A 20,414-nucleotide genomic window follows, 5' to 3' on the forward strand; every position below is an offset into this window, starting at 1 on the left:
GGCAGAATTTATGATTTCTTGGCCATTTTTCAGAGAATATGAATGATAACACATAAACTTTTCTTTCACTCATGGTTAGTGTTTGGCTGAAGCCATTTATTATTAATCAACTCTTTACAAATCATAATCACAACAGAAACTACCCAAATGATCCTGATCAAAAGTTTACACACCCCATTTCTTAATACCATGTATTGCCCCCTTTAACATTAATGACAGCTTGAAGTTTTTTGTGGTATTTTTGGATGAGGCTCTTTATCTTTTCAGATGGTAAAGCTGCCCATTCCTCTTAGCAAAAAGCCTCCAGTTCCTGTAAATTCTTGGGCTGTCTTGCATGAACTGCATGTTTGAGATCTCCCCAGAGTGGCTCAATATTATTGAGGTCAGGAGACTGAGATGGCCACTCCAGAACCTTCACTTTATAATGCTGTAGCCAATGACAGATCAACTTGGCCTTCTGTTTTGGATTATTGTCATGTTGGAATGTCCAAATATGTCCCATGCGCAGCTTCCTGGCTGATGAATGTAAATGTTCCTCCAGTATTTTTTGATAACATACTGCATTCATCTTGCCATCAATTTTGACCAAATTTCCTGTTGCTTTGTAGCTCACACATCCCCAAAACATCAGCGATCCACATCCGTGTTTCACAGTAGGAATGTTGTACCTTTCATCATAGGCCTTGTTAACTCCTCTCCAAATGAAGATTTTATGGTTGTGGCCAAAAAGCTAAATTTTGGTCTCATCACTCAAAATGACTTTGTGCCAGAAGTTTTGAGGCTTGTCTTTGTGCTGTTTGGCGTATTGTAAGCGGGATACTTTGTGGCATTTGTGTAGTAATGGCTTTCTTCTGGCAACTAGACCATGCAGCCTATCTTTCTTCATGGGCCTCCTTATTGTGCACCTTGAAACAGCCACACAACATGTTTTCAAAAAGTCCTGTATTTTACCTGAAGTTAATTGTGGGGGGTTTTTTTGCATCCGAACAATTTTCCTGGCAGTTGTGGCTGAAATTTTAGTTGGTCTACCTGACTGTGGTTTGGTTTCAACAGAACCCCTTATTTTCCACTTCTTGATTAGAGTTTGAACACTGCTGATTGGCATTCCCAATTCCTTGGATATCTTTTGATATCCCTTTTCTGTTTTATACAGTTCAACTACCTTTTCCTGCAGATCCTTTGACAATTCTTTTGCTTTCCCCATGACTAAGAATCCAAAAACGTCAGTGCAGCACTGGATGAAAGATGCAAGGGTCTGTCAGGAGTCCAGAAACTCATTGACCTTTTATACACACACTAATTACAAGCAAACAGATTACAGGTAAGGATGGTTACCTTTAATAGCCATTCAGACCCCTTTGCCCTGGTTCACACTGGTGCGATTTGACAGGTCAAATCAGAGGCAATTGCCGGCAATGGCATCGTCCTAATCAGTGCGACGCTGCATTTGTGTCGCCGCACCGATTTCAAAAAGTAGTTTCTGTACTGTTTTTTGCGATTTCGGGCTGCACAAATGTCTCTAAAATTGCGGCCGAAAGCGGGATTGACATGCGGGAGTGAAATCGTGTGGGTTCAGCTGAACTCGCACGGCTTCATTCCCGCAGCTCAGTGCGAACCTGGGCTAAGTGTTAACTTGTGTGCATGTTATCAGGCCAAAATCACCATTATGATTTTAAAAGAGTAAACACAGTTGATTGATAATAATTGGCTTCAGCCAAACACTAACCATGAGTGGAAGAAAAGTTTTTGTGTTATCATTCATAGTCTATAAACAATGGCCAAAAAAATCATAAATTCTGCCAGGGTATGTAAACTTATGAGCACAACTGTGTATGTGTATATATATATATATATATATATATATATATATATAAAAATAATCAGAAGGGTGAGGTGCACTACAGTCTCAGATGGCCGTGCTTAGCAATCAAGCCCTCCCACAGGCTTCGACATAGAAAAAATCCAAAAACAGGGGATTGCTGCACAAGCCGTATTTATTTTGAAATTTTCAAAAGGACATCAGCATGACATCCATAAAATCAGGCATACATAATGAACGTTTTCGGGCTATTGTAGATAATGCCCTTCCTCAGAAAATCATGCCTATCTAATGAATATACATATGGTAGTATATATACTTAATGAACCATCAATTAAAAAGCTAATCATCTGGAATCAATCAAATAATCATTTATGTTTAACCAAATCTGTTATCACATACACATACACATACAATTTTTATCATCAAATGCGAATTCAATTTTTTACAATTTAGGAATCTGAGTCACAGGTAGAAAGAAGATTTCACACTTTTATGGAGTATGGACACAGGAATCTTGAAATTAAAATGGAAAAATAAAAAATAAAGATATAAAAGTTAAAATGTCACATCTATGAAGATATGTATTTAAATGTGCAGATTTAACCTTTATTATGTGATCTTTAGTGGATACCTATATCTTATATGTAGAACTATGCACGATCTCTATACCTCTTCAGCAGATTGTGCATATTCAATCTCTGTACTAGACCATACACACCACAACTAGCACCAATCTGATTGCACAGAATACCGATAAATGTGAAAAAAATAGACAATAATAATTGTAATAATATAAATAACGCAAATAACATTTATGACAATGACCACCTCTCCAAAAACTATTTCAAATAACTCTAGAATTTCAACAAAAAAAAATAAAGAATAACATTATATATATGTGCTATAAAAATAAATACAATTTGAAATCAGAGTTTAACCCTTTCGGCTGAAGCGTATCCAGCCGATGGATCCAACCCACTTCTTTCTTTCTTAGAGACTTTTCTCTGTCTCCACTACGTCTGTTTATGGTGACACCATCTATCACCATAAATTTTAGTTGTGACACCGTGTGTCCCACTCGACAAAATGTATAGCCAGGGGAAGTTTAACTAGTTTGTCCCGAATGGAGTACTCATGACGAGCTATGCGGTCCTTAACCTTCTGTGTGGTCTCCCCTACATAAAGGAGACCGCAAGGACATTTTATAATATACACCACAAAGGATGACTGACAGGTATAGTGATCTCTGATCAAAATATCATAAACCTTAAGTGGATGGGAAAAACTTTTCCCTTGTATCATGCTAGAGCATTGAATACAACTTAAACATGGAAATGAACCAGTGTTTTTAGGACCCAAAAAGGTTACCCGGGGATTTGGTATTGAAAATTGATCAGACTTCACCAACCTGTCACGTATCGTCCTGCCTCATTGGTAAGATGGTAATGGGAGATTATTGAATTCTGGAACCAATGGATAAGCACTTTGCAACATAGACCAATGTTTTTTAAAAATATTGTTAATTTTATGTGAAAATGGATGAAATTGTGAGGTAAAAGGCATTCTGCGACCCTGATTATTAACTGATATGGTCTTATTGTGTATATTAACACTTTCAGAATGTACTAAATCTGCTGGATATCCTCGCTGTCGCAGCCTGCCTTCCATCTCATCCAATCTCATATCACAAATATCCTGGTCACACGTTTTAATTGACTCCGTGGGATTGATTTAAACACCCCAGGAGGGTGAAAACTAGAAAACAACAACAATTGGTTGCGGTCCGTTGATTTTCTATACAAGTCGCTTACAATATGTCCATCTTTGATGGATAATAAAGTATCCAAGAATGGAACCGCAACATTGTTATACATAATGTTAAACTTTAAACCAGGTATTAGTGAGTTTAAATAGAAATTGAACAAAGATAATGAATTTAAATCGCCTGTCCATACAGCAAAGGCGTCATCTATGAACCTGTACCATACTGTACAATGTTCACTGAATAACGCAGAAGGAAAGATGAAAGATTGTTCTATCATATCCATAAATGCATTAGCATAAGGTGGTGCTACATTGCTGCCCATAGCTGCTCCGGCTAATTGTAAATAATAAGTATGTTTAAACAGAAAAAAAATTTCCTCTAATACAATAGCCAACAAATCAAGGAGAAACTTAATCTGAACAGCAGTGTATTTTTATGAATGAATCAATAGACGTTTGCAGGCTTCTATTCCCAGAGTATGTGGGATGGCTGTATATAAGTTAGCGACGTCCCATGTGACCAGCAGTGCATCAGATGGAATGGTCTGTGAACAAATTTTATTCAAAAAATCCTGAGTATCCCTGATATATGAGCGAGTCTGAATAATCAAGGTTGTCAAACACTTGTCAAGATATTTAGCCAATGGCATGGTAACTGATGCAGTGCTGGACGCAATGGGACATCCTGGAGGGTTGATGGGATCTTTATGTATTTTAGGAAGCACATAAATAATCGGTGTGACAGGATGATCAGCAATAAGGTAAGTTTGTGTAGTAGTATCAATCACATTATTTTGTACTGCTTGACTGACCACCTGCTTAATCCTATTCATAACACAGGAAGTGGGATTAGTTTTCAGACATTTATATACTGAAGGATCTGCCAACTGTCTAAGAATTTCCCTCTCATACTGTACAGTATTCATAGTCACGATCGAACCGCCTTTCTCGACTGGCTTGATTGTGATTTCTTTACGTGCTGCCAAAGAGGAAAGAGCTATCATTTCCTCCTTTGTCATATTTTTTGGAATATGATCCCTCTCATTACTTTTATGCAAAAACTGGTTAACATCTTCATCTACTTTACTAATGAACAATTCAGCAGCTGCACTAGAGGTGGGGGGCACAAAGCCACTTTTATTTTTTAATTGTAAGTTAACAATAGACAAAGGCAGCAAGCTGGTATTGTTCACTGTAGATCTGGAAGAATAAAATGCCTTCAAACGAACATGTCTATAAAAACGGTAAAGATCCTGTCTTAATGTAAATGTATCCATTCTAGCTTTCGGACAAAAATTAAGCCCCTTATTTAATACCTGCAATTCTATTTCAGTCAATACAATAGAAGAAATATTATGTACCACACAAGTGGTGTAGTCCATTATAGGTACTGTAGAAGTGCTCAAGTCCTTTGTCGGTTCTGTCTGTCGCAAAAAAGGACCTTTAGAGGCGACTGTAGAGGATCCAGTGGAAGCTACAGATGAATTGGATGTGGATAATTGCTGGTCTGTTCGTGAATTTCTAAACCTTGTTCGAAAACGATTAGACTCCAATTGTATACACGATTATTGCAATAATCCTCACAGTCCCAATCCATTTTGGCTCTTTTACAGGCTTCAATAATCTTTCTGTGTGTTTTAATCTTCTCATCCAATATAACTTTGGTTTTAAGAAATTCCTCATGTCCCAAAAGCTCAGACAATTGTAGCTCTAGGGTATTGTTGATTGATACCACTACACAAACTTACCTTATTGCTGATCATCCTGTCACACCAATTATTTATGTGCTTCCTAAAATACATAAAGATCCCATCAACCCTCTAGGACTTCCCATTGTGTCCAGCACTGCATCAGTTACCATGCCATTGGCTAAATATCTTGACAAGTGTTTGACACGCTTGATTATTCAGACTCGCTCATACATCAGGGATACTCAAGATTTTTTGAATAGAATTCGTTCACAGACCATTCCATCTGATGCACTGCTGGTCACATGGGACGTCGCTAACTTATATACAGCCATCCCACATACTCTGGGAATAGAAGCCTGTAAACGTCTATTGATTCATTCAAAAAAATACACTGCTGTTCAGATTAAGTTTCTCCTTGATTTGTTGGCTATTGTATTAGAGGAAAATTTTTTTCTGTTTAAAGATACTTCTTATTTACAATTAGCTGGAGCAGCTATGGGCAGCAATGTAGCACCACCTTATGCTAATGCATTTATGGATATGATAGAACAATCTTTCATCTTTCCTTCTGCGTTATTCAGTGAACATTGTACAGTATGGTACAGGTTCATAGATGACGCCTTTGCTGTATGGACAGGCGATTTAAATTCATTATCTTTGTTCAATTTCTATTTAAACTCACTAATACCTGGTTTAAAGTTTAACATTATGTATAACAATGTTGCTGTTCCGTTCTTGGATACTTTATTATCCATCAAAGATGGACATATTGTAAGCGACTTGTATAGAAAACCAACGGACCGCAACCAATTGTTGTTGTTTTCTAGTTTTCACCCTCTTGGGGTGTTTAAATCAATCCCACGGAGTCAATTAAAACGTGTGACCAGGATCACGAGTGAGGTAGATATTTGTAATATGAGATTGGATGAGATGGAAGGCAGGCTGCGACAGCGAGGATATCCAGCAGATTTAGTACATTCTGAACATGTTAATATACACAATAAGACCATATCAGTTAATAATCAGGGTCGCAGAATGCCTTTCACCTCAGAATTTCATCCATTTTCACATAAAATAACAATATTATTAAAAAACATTGGTCTATGTTGCAAAGTGCTTATCCATTGGTTCCAGAATTCAATAATCCCCCATTACCATCTTACAGACGAGGCAGGACGATACGTGACAGGTTGGTGAAGTCTGATCAATTTTCAATACCAAATCCCCTGGTAACCTTTTTGGGTCCTAAAAACACTGGTTCATTTCCATGTTTAAGTTGTATTCAGTGCTCTAGCATGATTTTCCCATCCACTTAAGGTTTATGATATTTTGATCAGAGATCACTATACCTGTCAGTCATCCTTTGTGGTGTATATTATAAAATGTCCTTGCGGTCTCCTTTATGTAGGGGAGACCACACAGAAGGTTAAGGACCGCATAGCTCGTCATAAGTACTCCATTCGGGACAAACTAGGTAAACTTCCCCTGGCTATACATTTTGTCCAGCGGGGACACACGGTGTCACAACTAAAATTTATGGTGATAGATGGTGTCACCATAAATAGACGTGGTGGAGACAGAGAAAAGTCTCTAAGTAAGAAAGAAGTGGGTTGGATCCATCGGCTGGATACGCTTCAGCTGAAAGGGTTAAACTGTGATTTCGATTTGTATTTATTTTTATTGCATATATATATATATATATATATATATAAAATTTTATTTATTTATTTTTTTAATTCTAGAGTTATTTGAAATAGTTTTTAGAGAGGTGGTCAATGTCATTAATGTTATTTGAGTTATTTATATTATTACAATTATTATTGTCTATTTTTTTCACATTTATCGGTATTCCGTGCAATCAGATTGGTGCTAGTTGTGGTGTGTATGGTCTAGTACAGAGATTGAATATGCACAATTTGCTGAAGAGGTATAGAGATTGTGCATAGTTCTACATATAAGATATAGGTATCCACTGAAGATCACATAATAAAGGTTAAATCTGCACATTTAAATACATATCTTCATAGATGTGACATTTTAACTTTTATATCTTTATTTTTTATTTTTCCATTTTAATTTAAGGGTTCCTGTGTCCATACTCCATAAAGTGTGAAATCTTCTTTCTTCTGTGACTCAGATTCCTAAATTGTAAAAAATTGTATTTGCATTTGATGATAAAAATTGTATGTGTATGTGATAACAGATTTGGTTAAACATAAATGATTATTTGATTGATTCCAGATGATTAGCTTGTTAATTGATGGTTGATTGAGTATATATACTAACATATATATATTCATTAGATAGGCATGATTTTCTGAGGAAGGGCATTATCTACAATAGCCCGAAAACGTTCATTATGTATGCCTGATTTTATGGATGTCATGCTGATGTCCTTTTGAAAATTTCAAAATAAATACGGTTTGTGCATCAATCCCCTGTTTTTGGATATATATATATATATATATATATATATATATATATATATATATATATATATTCTATTATACACAGTATCTCACAAAAGTGAGTACCCCTCACTATTTTATTATATCTTTTCATGTGACAACACTAAAAAAAATTACACTTTGCTATGTAAAGTAGTGAGTGTACAGCTTGTATAACAGTGTAAATTTGCTGTCCCCTCAAAATAACTTAACACACAGCCATTAATGTCTAAACCGCTGGCAACAAAAGTGAGTATACCCCTAAGTGAAAATGTCCAAATTAGGCTCAATTAGCCATTTTCCCTCCCCGGTATCATTAGTGTTACAAGGTCTCAGGTGTGAATGGGGAGCAGGTGTGTTAAATTTGGTGTTATCACTCTCTCATAATGGTCACTGGCAGTTCCACATGGCACCTCATAGCAAAGAACTCTCTGAGGATCTGAAAAAAAGAATTGTTGCTCTACATAAAGATGGCCTAGGCTATAAGTAGATTGCCAAGGTTCCTGAAACTGAGCTGCATCATGGTGGTCAAGACCATACAGCGGTTTAACAGGACAGGTTCCACTCAGAACAGGCCTCGCCATGGTCGACCAAAGAAGTTGAGTGCACATGCTCAGCGTCATATCCAGAGGTTGTGTTTGGGAAATAGACATATGAGTGCTGCCAGCATTGCTTCAGAGGTTGAAGGGGTGGGGGGTCAGCCTGTCAGTGCTCAGACCATACACCACACACTGCATCAAATTGGTCTGCATGGCAGTCATCCCAGAAGAAAGCCTCTTCTAAAGATGATGCACAAGAAAGCCTGCAAACAGTTTGCTGAAGACAAGCAGACTAAAGACATGGATTACTGGAACCATGTCCTGTGGTCTGATGAGAACATGATAAACTTATTTGGTTCAGGTGGTGTTAAGCGTGTGTGGGGGCAACCAGGTGAGGAGTACAAAGACAAGTGTATCTTGCCTACAGTCAAGCATGGTGGTGGGAGTGTCACAGTCTGGGGCTGCAGGAGTGCTGTCCGCACTGGGGAGCTACAGTTCTTTGAGGGAACCATGAATGCCAACATGTACTGTGACATACTGAATCAGAGCATGATCCCTTCCATTCAGAGACTGGGCCACAGTGCAGTATTCCACCACTGCTAAAGAAGCTGAGGGTAAAGGTGATGGACTGGTCAAGCATGTCTCCAGACCTAAACCCTATTGAGCATCTGTGGGGCATCCAGAAATGGAAGGTTTAGGAGCGCAAGGTCTCTAACATCCACCAGCTCCATGATGTCATCATGGAGGTCATTTTGTAGGGCTCCAGCAGTGCTCATCCTGTTCCTCAGTGGATACCAGTCTTGCTGATGGGTTAAGGACCTTCTACGGCCCAGTCCAGCTCTCATAGAGTAACTGCCTGTCTCCTGGAATCTCCTCCATGCTCTTGAGACTGTGCTGGGCGACACAGCAAATCTTCTGGCAATGGCATGTATTGATGTGCCATCCTGAAGGAGTTGGACTGCCTGTGCAACCTCTATAGGGTCAGGTATCGCCTCATGCTACCAGTAGTTACACTGATCCTAGCCAAATGCAAAACTAGTGAAAAACAGTCAGAAAAGATGAGTAGGGAAAAAAAATGTCAGTGGCCTGCGCCTGTAAAACCAATCCTGTTCTGCAGGTTGTCTTATTGTTGTCCATCTAGTGCACCTGTTGTTAATTTTCTATAACACCAAAGCAGCTGAAACTGATTAACAAAATAAAACTGCCTCAGACATAGAAAATTCTAGCTCATGCACAGAAAAAAATGTGTTAGATTAGAGGCTAAACTAAACATAGAAACAAAAATGTAATATATTGCAGCTTAATGGTAAAAATGGTACAGATCAGTAAGCATAGTCAAAACATAAGCCAGGGATCGAAAGCCAAAGAAGGGCAAGCCAGTGATCAGGAAACCAGAGATCAGAGTAGTCGGAGGCAGAAGAACAGGGTGAGGAACCAGAAGGGACGTCAGCCGGGCAAAGTCTTTCACAGGAACACATCAGAGAAACTCCAGATATGTTGACAAAGACGAAGGCACGGAAGGAATTAACAAGGTAGTTTAAATAGCCAGAAGGGGCTTGCTGTAGGCAGGACTGAGAAGCAGGTAATGATCGCCAGGTGAGCCACTGTGGAAACTATGAGTGCTGACAATTATCGACAGCTAAGCAGCCTGAGCACAGAGAAGAGAGCCCAGCCCTGACAGTTACATATGAAAGGAAAGCAGTCTTCTCACAATTGAGTCATCTAGTCAGCCAAGGAGATTATTTCCGCACTTATCATCTCCTTGGGTACATACTAAACCCTAATAATCACTTCCAGTGCTTAGAGTTCTGGCGTATGGCCCCAATGTGCAGCAGACTGTCACTGGCATAGATAAACATCCTTCAGGTATGTTCCACTGCTGCAGCCCTCCTCAGGCCGGGGAATCTGCTGAATAACTGTAAGAAAGCACACCTAGTGCATTACCACAGATTTATTATATTTAAAATAGCTAAATTAATACTCTCAAAAAGAGAAGATATGTAAGTATAACATTGCATCAAATACAAGCCAGTAAGGGAATCGTGTAGCCTGACATAAAATACTCCTGTGCTGGCAAGCTGGCGCATTTTGAGGGAAACAAGCCCCCATCCTCAGAGCTCAAAATACAATACCACGGTGGCGAGCTGACGCATTTTGGGGAATGCACACCCTTCCTCAGAAATCTTAATGTGCAACAGATCGTCAATGGTAATAGAGGTAGGGGGTGCATCCCCCAAAATGCGCAATGGTATTGTATATCAGGCTTTCATACTGGATCATGTTTGCTGTTATATTACTCTCACTTATCTTCTATTTTTGTGAGTATTCATTTTGCTATTTTAAATAAATCTATGGTAATGCACCAGGTGTTTGCACCCTTCTGTATGCTTTTTACATACTGCACCCTATAGTATTCCTGGCGTGAGGCTAAAGAAGATTTGTCACATAAACCTGTATAGGCAACACATACTATCCATTCTGGTTGATAAAAACAAGGTTTCTTATTCATCACAATTAATGAAAAGGTATGGCTTTATAATGTATATTGCATAATCACTGCATTATTAGACATTCTTTATAAATGCACTGCTAGATTTAAGTTTTACACGTTCCCTTGCTTTAATTGGTGATGCCTAAATGGACTTAAGAATGCTACTTCTTAACTTAACTGTTTCACATCTATGACCTGAGGTTGAGGGTAAGTGGCTTACTATTATCTAGGACCTATAACTCAGCTTGCCAAAGATTCTTGACCTCCTCAAGAGCCTATTTTGACTACTGTATATTATGATTTAGACAGAGCATTTGTCCTTTTAAGGTAAAGCTACCAAGATCTTGGCAGCAGGTTTTGCCTGTCTACACACACCTTCAGATAACTGCTTGAGTGTTGAGGAGCCCCAACCTATTTTCAAATTGAACTTTGCTGGACAAAGCTGATGTGGTCTCTCTCACACCTTATGCTTGGTCAACAAGGCCACCCATCACTCTTAGGGACCAATAGCAAGGGGGGGGGAGGGATGACAGGGGTGTATAAGAGTATAGACTTCCTCTATTAAATCCCTGATTTGTTTTGTGGCTCCAAGGATGCTTCAGGGGTGTGCAGGTTTTTACAGTCTCTTACTATTAAATAAACCAACCTTCACAACAAGTTTACTTTAGTTTGGGGAAATTTTAAATACAGATAAAGCAGGTAGCAATAAGCTTTTTCCTTAAGCATGCAAGGAATGTTGAGTCTGTGTCCATGAAAGTCAGTGAAAGTTCTGAAAAGTTCCACCTGACAAATGACTATAGCTTTACCATTAAGGACTTCATATAAAAAGTTAATTTTTTTCTTGAGATGTATCAATGATCTGTCAAATATATCACTGTTGGCAAGAGCAGACACCTTTTTATACCGTTATAAAATCTGTTATATCATTGCATTAGATAAAAGTAATTAGTGTTTTGGAATACTGTTGTAGTTCCTGTGTTTACTTAATGTGCCACAATGATTTACTGTTAGATTTATGCGCACCAGAAATAATATGCTTCTAGGAGAAATAAGAACAAAATCTAATTTAAATAGTGCATTCCAGATTTTAAAAAAAAAGAAATAAAAAAACAAAATAAGATGCAGCAAGATGTTTTTTAATGTGGAGTTTTAATGAAGAATATGTATGTCTCATCAACCCTGCACTAATTATATTATCTGATCTCATTCATATCAGAAGTGAAGTTGTAGGACTTGATGTAGAACTGAGTGTGATTCATTCCATTGTTGTAATCAGGAGATAACATAGACCAATATCTTTGTAATAGGTTGAAGAGGTAATTTCTACAGAATATTCCTTTGGTTAGTTGGAGGGAAAAAAAACCTTAATAAATAAGAGGCAACATTAAACTAATTATACTTCCATGGGAGCTTAATGTTTTGGCAGGCTGTAATTGCTTTTTTTACTCCTTAAGTACTTTTTCAATTACTTATATTCGGTTTATTAATAATTGATGATCCCATCACAAACCAAAGAACTGATTTGTAAAATGGAATGGGTTCCGTTCAACAGGTTCTTATTCGCTCTAGTAAGTTCAACTAGACAGCAAACAATATTCTTTTGCTTTCAGTTAATTAGCAAGAACATGATATGAAATTGCCTTCAAGTGCCGCTCCACCTTCTTGACAAATTCAATCTCATAAGGCAGGACACTGATTTAATCAGCTTTGCAAATAAGATTTATTGCCTAATGTTTATTTCCTATATATTTTACGCAGGGCTTTACCATTCACAATTCATATCAATCCTTTGCTACAAGGTAGCTAATAATCCGTTTCTGTTTCTCTACTGATTCTGTGAGAATAAGCAGAGCAAAATAATGCCCTATAATTGGTGGTCACAGTCTAAAGTCTGACTGGTTGCTACAGTTTGCTAAATTTTGCACATTGTCATTGTTCTTGCACTGCCTCATGACATAAACCTAATGCATCAGGATAACCAGATCCTCTAAGTAATAGGGTACACAAATGATTCGCATGATTTGGGGATCACTGACCAAAAATATAATGTATTGATGAGTTGAACACATTTGCCAATAAAATCTAAAGGGCAGCAATTAGAAATATTACATTTTATGTTATCTCCAAGGCACCTTAAAATAAACTCATACTAAAGCTGTGTAATTTAATTAAAACCTTTGTTAAGGAAACAAGGTTATACTCATGAAAACCATATATCAAAATAATAGATTCGTAGTAATATGAAGATATATTCAAATACAGACAATCAAGACTATTTACAGCATCTCACGTCATTAACTGAAAAGGTAATACAGAAGTGAAAAATGTGAAAACAGTGGCACCGGTGCCTCTAGCTTGTCCAACAATAGCAGGACATCCAAGGACCAACTGAATTCTGTCACAGTGTTAATGTTAGGTCGACTGGATCTGTGCAGGAGCAGGAACCAAGGTGGGATGCTGGCCTTCAGCAAGAAATTATCATAGTCAGGATATATGCAGAAGTCAATAATTGTTGGGCAGCCGAGGTACAAAATCAGCAGGCAGAGTTTCGGTATATACCACAGATTAAGATTAGGATCAAACAGGCAGCATCACATCAGCAAATGAAAGTCAAAGATACATGCGTTGATAGCAGAATGCTAAATATTCAAAACAGGTTGCGAAACAAGTCAGTTTCAAATGGGAGGTCTGAAGCTCAAGTCAGGTTAAGGTATTAGCTGAAGACCAGTTAGCAACTTCTTCAGGCTTTGTTGGGCTTCATATATGTTGGCACCATCATTAGTGGTGGGCATGAAGAAATGCTGAAAACAGGGCCAAATGCTGTTCTATGTGAATAGAACTGTGATGGCTTCCATGCTTAGCCATAAGTCTGGCCTTCCTGAAAATGCTTCCTCCCTGAAACTCTTTTTGATTGCCCATCTGGGTCATCACCTTTGGATGAGTATAGTAAAAAGCTTGCACCAGTTCTGGTGCATACACATTAGTTTCTGGTTCCCAAAAACTTTCTTATGGACCAAAACCCTAAAACTTGACGAAATATTGAATGTGACCCCTATCTTCGTACAATCTATGACTGTCTTGATTTTTTATTCTTCAGATCCAGAATGGCACAGTATGCTTAAGTAAAGCTTTTGGAAAAACTAGATTAATCTTATATGAATCAACTAGAGTTAATATACCCCCCATATTGATCCACCTCCTAATTGTAAAATGGAAAAATATATGTAGGTTCCAATTTTTTAGATGGGCTTGGCAACTTCGAATTTACCATTACAAACCATTCTTTATCCCCTAGGTTGAGATTGAGATCCCTTTTTCAAATAATTTTGCTATCCTGTACTTTTGCGATCTAAACTTTCTTGTTTTCAACTAGCATGAATTCTAACATTTCTTTCACCGCCAGAACTGAAGAACCTAGAACATGTAAAATGAAAGGGCAGAGGCCATGAATGGATGAAAGTGGGGCCTGATCAGCAGCTTAGTGCATGGAATTGTTGAAAGAAAATTCTGTTAAAGGCAAAGAAGACATTCAGTCATCCTGTAAGCATGGCCCTTCATCTGTAAATGAAGTGAAGAAGAAAGGCATAACTAAATGTTTCATGCCCAACAAAGTTCTTTCCAGAATATAATGTAAATTAATATAATATTACCAGGAATCCCATGAAGCCTCACCACTTCTTTCATGATTACATATGATTGCATATGCTGTTTCTTACTTCTATGGTGTGGCACAAAGGGTACCAATTAGAACAGTCTAACTGCAATAGAGAAAAAGGCAGTAAAGTTGTTTGAACCAGGCACTTCAACAATGAAGTCCACAGAGACTAGCTCCCATGGTCTGTTATGAAATGTGGAACACAAATCTAGAAAAGATAAGCTTCACAGGTTTGTAGCCATTTGGTAGTGCTGAAAAGTCAAAATTTTTATAGCTGCCTAGCTGGTAAAGATTAGCATGAGCTGTACCTTGCAGCAAGTAGCACCATTCCTCCAGGGCAGATTTTATTTGATCTCCTACATCACAGTTTAATTTCATGTGGCTAAGCTTGATATATTTCCTGTAGAAGTTAGCAAATCCCACAGACGTCTGCATTCTTTTTGTATGTATCCAGATGTGCCATTCTAAGGTTAAATTAACCTTTTTCAAGTCCATGGTGACACCTTGTATAGAAATAATGAGGCCCAGAAATGAAATGTCTTACTTTTTTGAATTCACATTTCTCAGCTTTGGCATAAAGTTCATACTCCCTCTACCCAATTCTTTTTTGACATGGATAAAAACATTTCTAGCGATGACAAGAAAATGAGAGTGTCATCCAAGTACACAATCATCAAAAAGGCAATGTCTTAAAAATGCTCTGGGACTAGCGGAAGTGGATATCTGTGCTTGAGTGTGATCTTGTTAAACTCTCTGTAGTCCACACTAGAAATTAGCCAAATGTACAAAATCTGGGTTCAGTTCAAGGCAGGTTCCACAAATGTTACTAAAGTATAGATGCTGAATCCGAGCTCCACTAAAGCCAACTTGTTAAAAGTCACATGTTAAAAAAATATATAATGATCTATTTCTAGGCCAATAGACAAGGGATCGTCAAACAAATGGCATAAGGGGCACGGCACAGCTCTGGAACACATGTACCACTGTTTGGTGGGGAGAAGTGATTGAATAATGCTCAAAGGGAAACTTTAAAAATGATAAATTCTTTTAAATAACATGCCTGGAGTATGCTTTTAAGTGTTACGTGGCACGTCTCTACACTGTATGCAACCTACTACAGATAAAACTGACATTTACAAAAAAAAAAAAAATACAGTTTAAATTGCTGGCAAATGACAACTTCCAGCCATTCACTTCTGTTTGTTAGGGATTCTCTTCACTGCACCAGACCCTTTTCCTAGATTAGGGTCTGGTATAGATGGTAATAGGGGCCCCACAAAAAAAAAAAAAAAAAATCATGTGCATCTCTACCCCTCAATTGGCCTTATCTGAGCATACATTCTGGCAGGCTAGGAAAAAACTGGACAATGCGCAACCTCCTCCCCTGAACCATACCAGGTCACATGCCGAGAACATTGGGAATGGTACTTTACCAGGTTACCCCTTGCCAAAGCATCTTGTCCCTGTGCTGATGAAGACAAGGGCCTCTACCCAACAACCCTGGCCCGATAGTTGTGCGTGTCTGCAGGTAGGAGGCTTATCAAAATCTGGAAGCCTCCCTTATAATAAGACAGTGCCTTCCTTCACCCATGAGAATGAGTTAGGAGGTACATAGTACTCCTACTCATTTAAGCAAAAAAAAAAAATTAAAGTAAAAAAACACACCTAAACATTTTTGGATAAGTCATTTATTAAAGAAAAAAAACTTTAAATGTTCCATGATGTACATCCATCATAAACCACGTCATCCAGCAATGCAGATCTACATCAATCGTGATGAATGCCACCCACTAAAAGAAAAAATTCCTGCCAACACAATCTGTTCCCATCTCTACGCAGAATGACATCTCTCTTTCCCCACCATGAAAAGCAAACAAAGTGATGGTTATATCATTATCAAGGTGATATCACTGATGAAATATGGTCAATGTCATCGCCCAAATATGGCCATGTGGCCATATTTGGTCAGTGATGTCATTTATATCCCTGTCTCTTTGTTTACATGGCTGGGGTTCTCAGACAATGAATGAGACCAGGTGACAGCAATACTTGCTAAGGACATGGTGGGTGCCAGCACCTGCTGCTTCTTAACAACAATTGAGAGTAAGCTGTCAGAAGAAAGAAGGGCTACTATATGACATTCAGTTTCCACCAAATAAGCAAGATGTCTGGCATTCAGAGGAGCATCTGAATAGACAAAGCTCAGCCAAAACTTGTGTGCAGACAGAACCAAAAGCTCTTCCTTAGCCCACACACGAGCTAGTGGGTGATGTAGAATAATGGATCAATCCTTTTTTCAAGTTTTCTATTGTTGAATTGATATACTGTAATGCCACAAGATCATTTCCAGTGACAAGAAAATTCACCCAAAAGGTATCTTAGCGCCTAGCAATGGTTAAATTGGGCAATCATATTGTTGGTGGAGGGTAGAGCTGTAGAGAAAAATTTTGCTTTTCCCAAATTGCAACCTATATGAAAACTAAGTCTGAAGCCAAGGAATATCAAAGAAACAAGGGGGATGGAATCTGGTCTAAACAGAAAAAAATGTTGGATGTCCAATGCCAGGGAACAAAGAAAGAGGATGTATATCAGAGCTGATTGGATAAGATTTAAGGGCATTCCTATCAGCTAGATGCACAGTCAATCTTTGATTTTTTTGGTTGCAAAGATATGATATGTACAGAAGTTCGGCAAAAGAGGCATCTATGAAGCAACTGCATAAACTTTAGTCAATGATGATTCAAACTGGATTAGCCCTTCCACAACAATGCATGAAGATCAATAGGGCAAAATGAGTAGAACTATTCCATTTGGCACATTTTGTGATCAGAAAAGAAAAGGAGGACTTTCTTACAGGGTCATGGGTTCTAATTCAAATTTAACTAATGGGTGAGTGGATGTAGGCAGGGTTAGTGAAGCTGGAACTCTAAATAACATACAGGATGGGTAAGTGCATTTAGGCTTTTCAGCTTGTTGTTCAAGAAGTGAATGGACAGATGAATCAGATCTTTAAGGGAACTGTGTATTCAGCTGTAGTCTGTTCACCTTTAAAGGTTCATGCATATGGATGTTTGTAGGCATTTGGTATGTCTAGCGCAAATGTCCCAGTGCTTTCTAACACCTGGAGAGCTGCAGCTGGTACATACAACCTTCCATTCAAGTGAATGACTGTACATGGCCGTACTCTTGTAAATGCTGATGCTTTTTTACCTGCATATGCACGTACAACATTTTTTCTGAAACACAAAACTTTTGTATTTAGGAAATACATTGTTTGTGCGAGTAAAAATACATGCAAATAAGTATCGCCATTTACAAGAGTATGGCCACTTACAGCCATTTACTTGAGTGCCAGGTTGTACATGCCAGCTACAGCTCCCCAGGCATGGGAAAGTGCCTGAATATCCACGCTTAGCATATAAAATATCTACAAATGTCCAAGTGATATACGCTTTCTTTCTTGGAATGTTCGTGGCATGAATGCCTCTTTAAAAATAAATGCCATCTTTGATTATATAACTTTATTCCGTCCATCGGTTGTCTGTCTGCAGGAGACTCATGCCACCATTAATACCATTAGATGGTTTCAGCGAAGGGGGGTCAGTAAGGGATACCATTTTTTTATTTCCTCTTACTCCCGGGAGGTTTCTATATTAATTTATAATGATATATCGTTCTCCTGCACTAGGACACTAGTGGACGTGAATGGTAGGTTTGTGTTTCTTCAGTGTCAGATTTGTGATTTTGAATTTGATCATTGCTGCCATTTATATTCCCCCTCCATATAACCCTCAGGTTCTTCTTCAGCTTATGTAATTTTTAAAGGCCTCTCCCTCACTTCCAATATTGGTGACTGATGACCTTAATAAGTAATCTAGATGGCCTCTCTTCTTTAGGGAGGCTCTGTAGGGAACTAGGGTTACATGATATGTAGCGGATGCTACACCCTAACGAAAATTCATATTCTTGTCATTCTAAAACATTTAGTTCACTATCAAGAATTGATTTGGTGTTGTGCTCCACAGACCTTGTCATGACTTTTAAGGATGTGGTAATAGAGCCAAGGGATATTTCTGACCATTCCCCTGTAATATTTACTATGGCCTTTGGGCATTCAAGGTCTAATATCCCTTGGCGTCTAAATCCATTCTGGTTGGATCTATTTCCTGAGGAGGGAGTCCTGCTGGGCCACCTGGGGATGTTTATCACTCTGAATGAAGTATCATCACTTACCAGAATAGTATGGGATGCTCTCAGGACCTTCTTGAGAGGACTTTTGATTAAACAAGTAGCATTAAAACATCCTTGCATAGAGAGCTTGACCAGATTATGGGGGAGGCGCTATCGGCTGAGACCAGATTTATTCTAGATTCCAGTTTAACAAATAAAATTGCCTGGAAAACTTTGCAGACTAAGCTTCACTTGCTGCTGGTAGATAGGGCCTGAAACAAACAAATATTGGCTCAGGTCATTTGCGTGCAATCAGGAATTACATTTATAATGGTGTTGAGGGATCAGGGTGGGCGGGTGTATACCACCACAGGAAATATCTTGTCTATCTTCTCTTCCTTTTATCAAGATCTATATACATCACGGGTTATTTACAACTCTGTTGAGTTGACTTCTTACCTTGACAGGATTACTCTCCCAAGAGTACCACGGGAAGATCAGGAGATGCTTAATGCCCCCTTGACTCAATCGGAAGTGGAAGATGCAGTGGCTAGCTTTGCGAATAATAAAGCACCAGGGGCAGACGGTATTCCAATTGAAGTTTATAAAAAAATGTGGTGCTCTTACCTACCCTATTTAAAATGTTGAATTCAGCTTTGGTGCAAGGGCGTCTCCCGGACTCAATGCCCGAAGCCGCGATTATGGTTATCCTGAAAAAAAGATAAAGATCCATTATATTCAGAATCATACTGGCTCTTCTTATTATCAACAGATGTGAAGATACTAGCCAAGGGTTTAGCCAATAGATTGAAAAAGGTGATAACACATATTCTTCATTCTGAGCATGCTGGCTTTATTCCTAACATGTCAACAGTGGTAATATTAGGCGAGCTTATCTTAATATGCAGATCCCGGCGACTAACCATACTGATCGGGCCTTCCTAGCATTGGATGCCATTAAGGCATTTAACTGTGTAGAATGGCCCTATCTTTGGGCCATTCTGGAGAAAGTTGGTCTGTGGGGGTACATTCTGTCAATGGGTTCAACTACTATACTCTAGCCCTAGGGCTTCGATTAGGGTTAATAGCGTACAGTCTTCCTCCTTTATGCTATTTCGTGGCACAAGGCAAGGGTTCCCTTTGTCACGCCTCTTCTTTGCCATTGCTGCTGAAACATTGGGATCCCTTCTCCGGGCGGCTTCAGATGTAACGGGTTTGGTAAGAGGAAATACGGAAGAAAAGGTAGCATTATATGCTGATGATATTATCCTATTGTATCTAATCTTCGTTCCTCTGTGCCAGCGGTATGAGCTATATAGATGAGTTTGCAAAGTTCTCAGGGTTTGCTATTAATTGGGAAAAGTCTATGCTTCTGCTGCTGGATCCACTCCCAAAGGATTTGCCATTAATAGCCCACAACTTCTAATTGCTTCCTCTTTAAAATATCTGGGAGTTACCATGACCGCGTCCCCTCTGTCATATGTAGAGGATAATATTGCTCCATTATTGACAAGATTTCATCTTCAAAGTAGGGTTTGGTGTAAATTTCCCCTTTCAGTAATAGGCCGCATAAATTTAATTAAGGTGGTCTGGATGCCGCAACTTTTATATTTTTTACATAATTCCCCAGTTTGGATCCTTCTGAAGAACTTTATTAAGATTAATAGGATATTTAGAAATTTGATTTGGGGAAATAAGGCCCCCCCCGTATCAAACTAGATTTCTTACAATATCCAAAGGAGGCTGGGGGGTTAGCGGCCCCAAACCCGAGGATTTACTTTCTTGCTGCTCAATTGCAGCATCTAGTACAGTGAGCATCGGAGGTCTCAACTTCT

The sequence above is a fragment of the Aquarana catesbeiana genome, linkage group LG01 (genome assembly GCF_042186555.1).
Source record: "Aquarana catesbeiana isolate 2022-GZ linkage group LG01, ASM4218655v1, whole genome shotgun sequence".
Classification (NCBI taxonomy): Eukaryota; Metazoa; Chordata; class Amphibia; order Anura; family Ranidae; genus Aquarana; species Aquarana catesbeiana.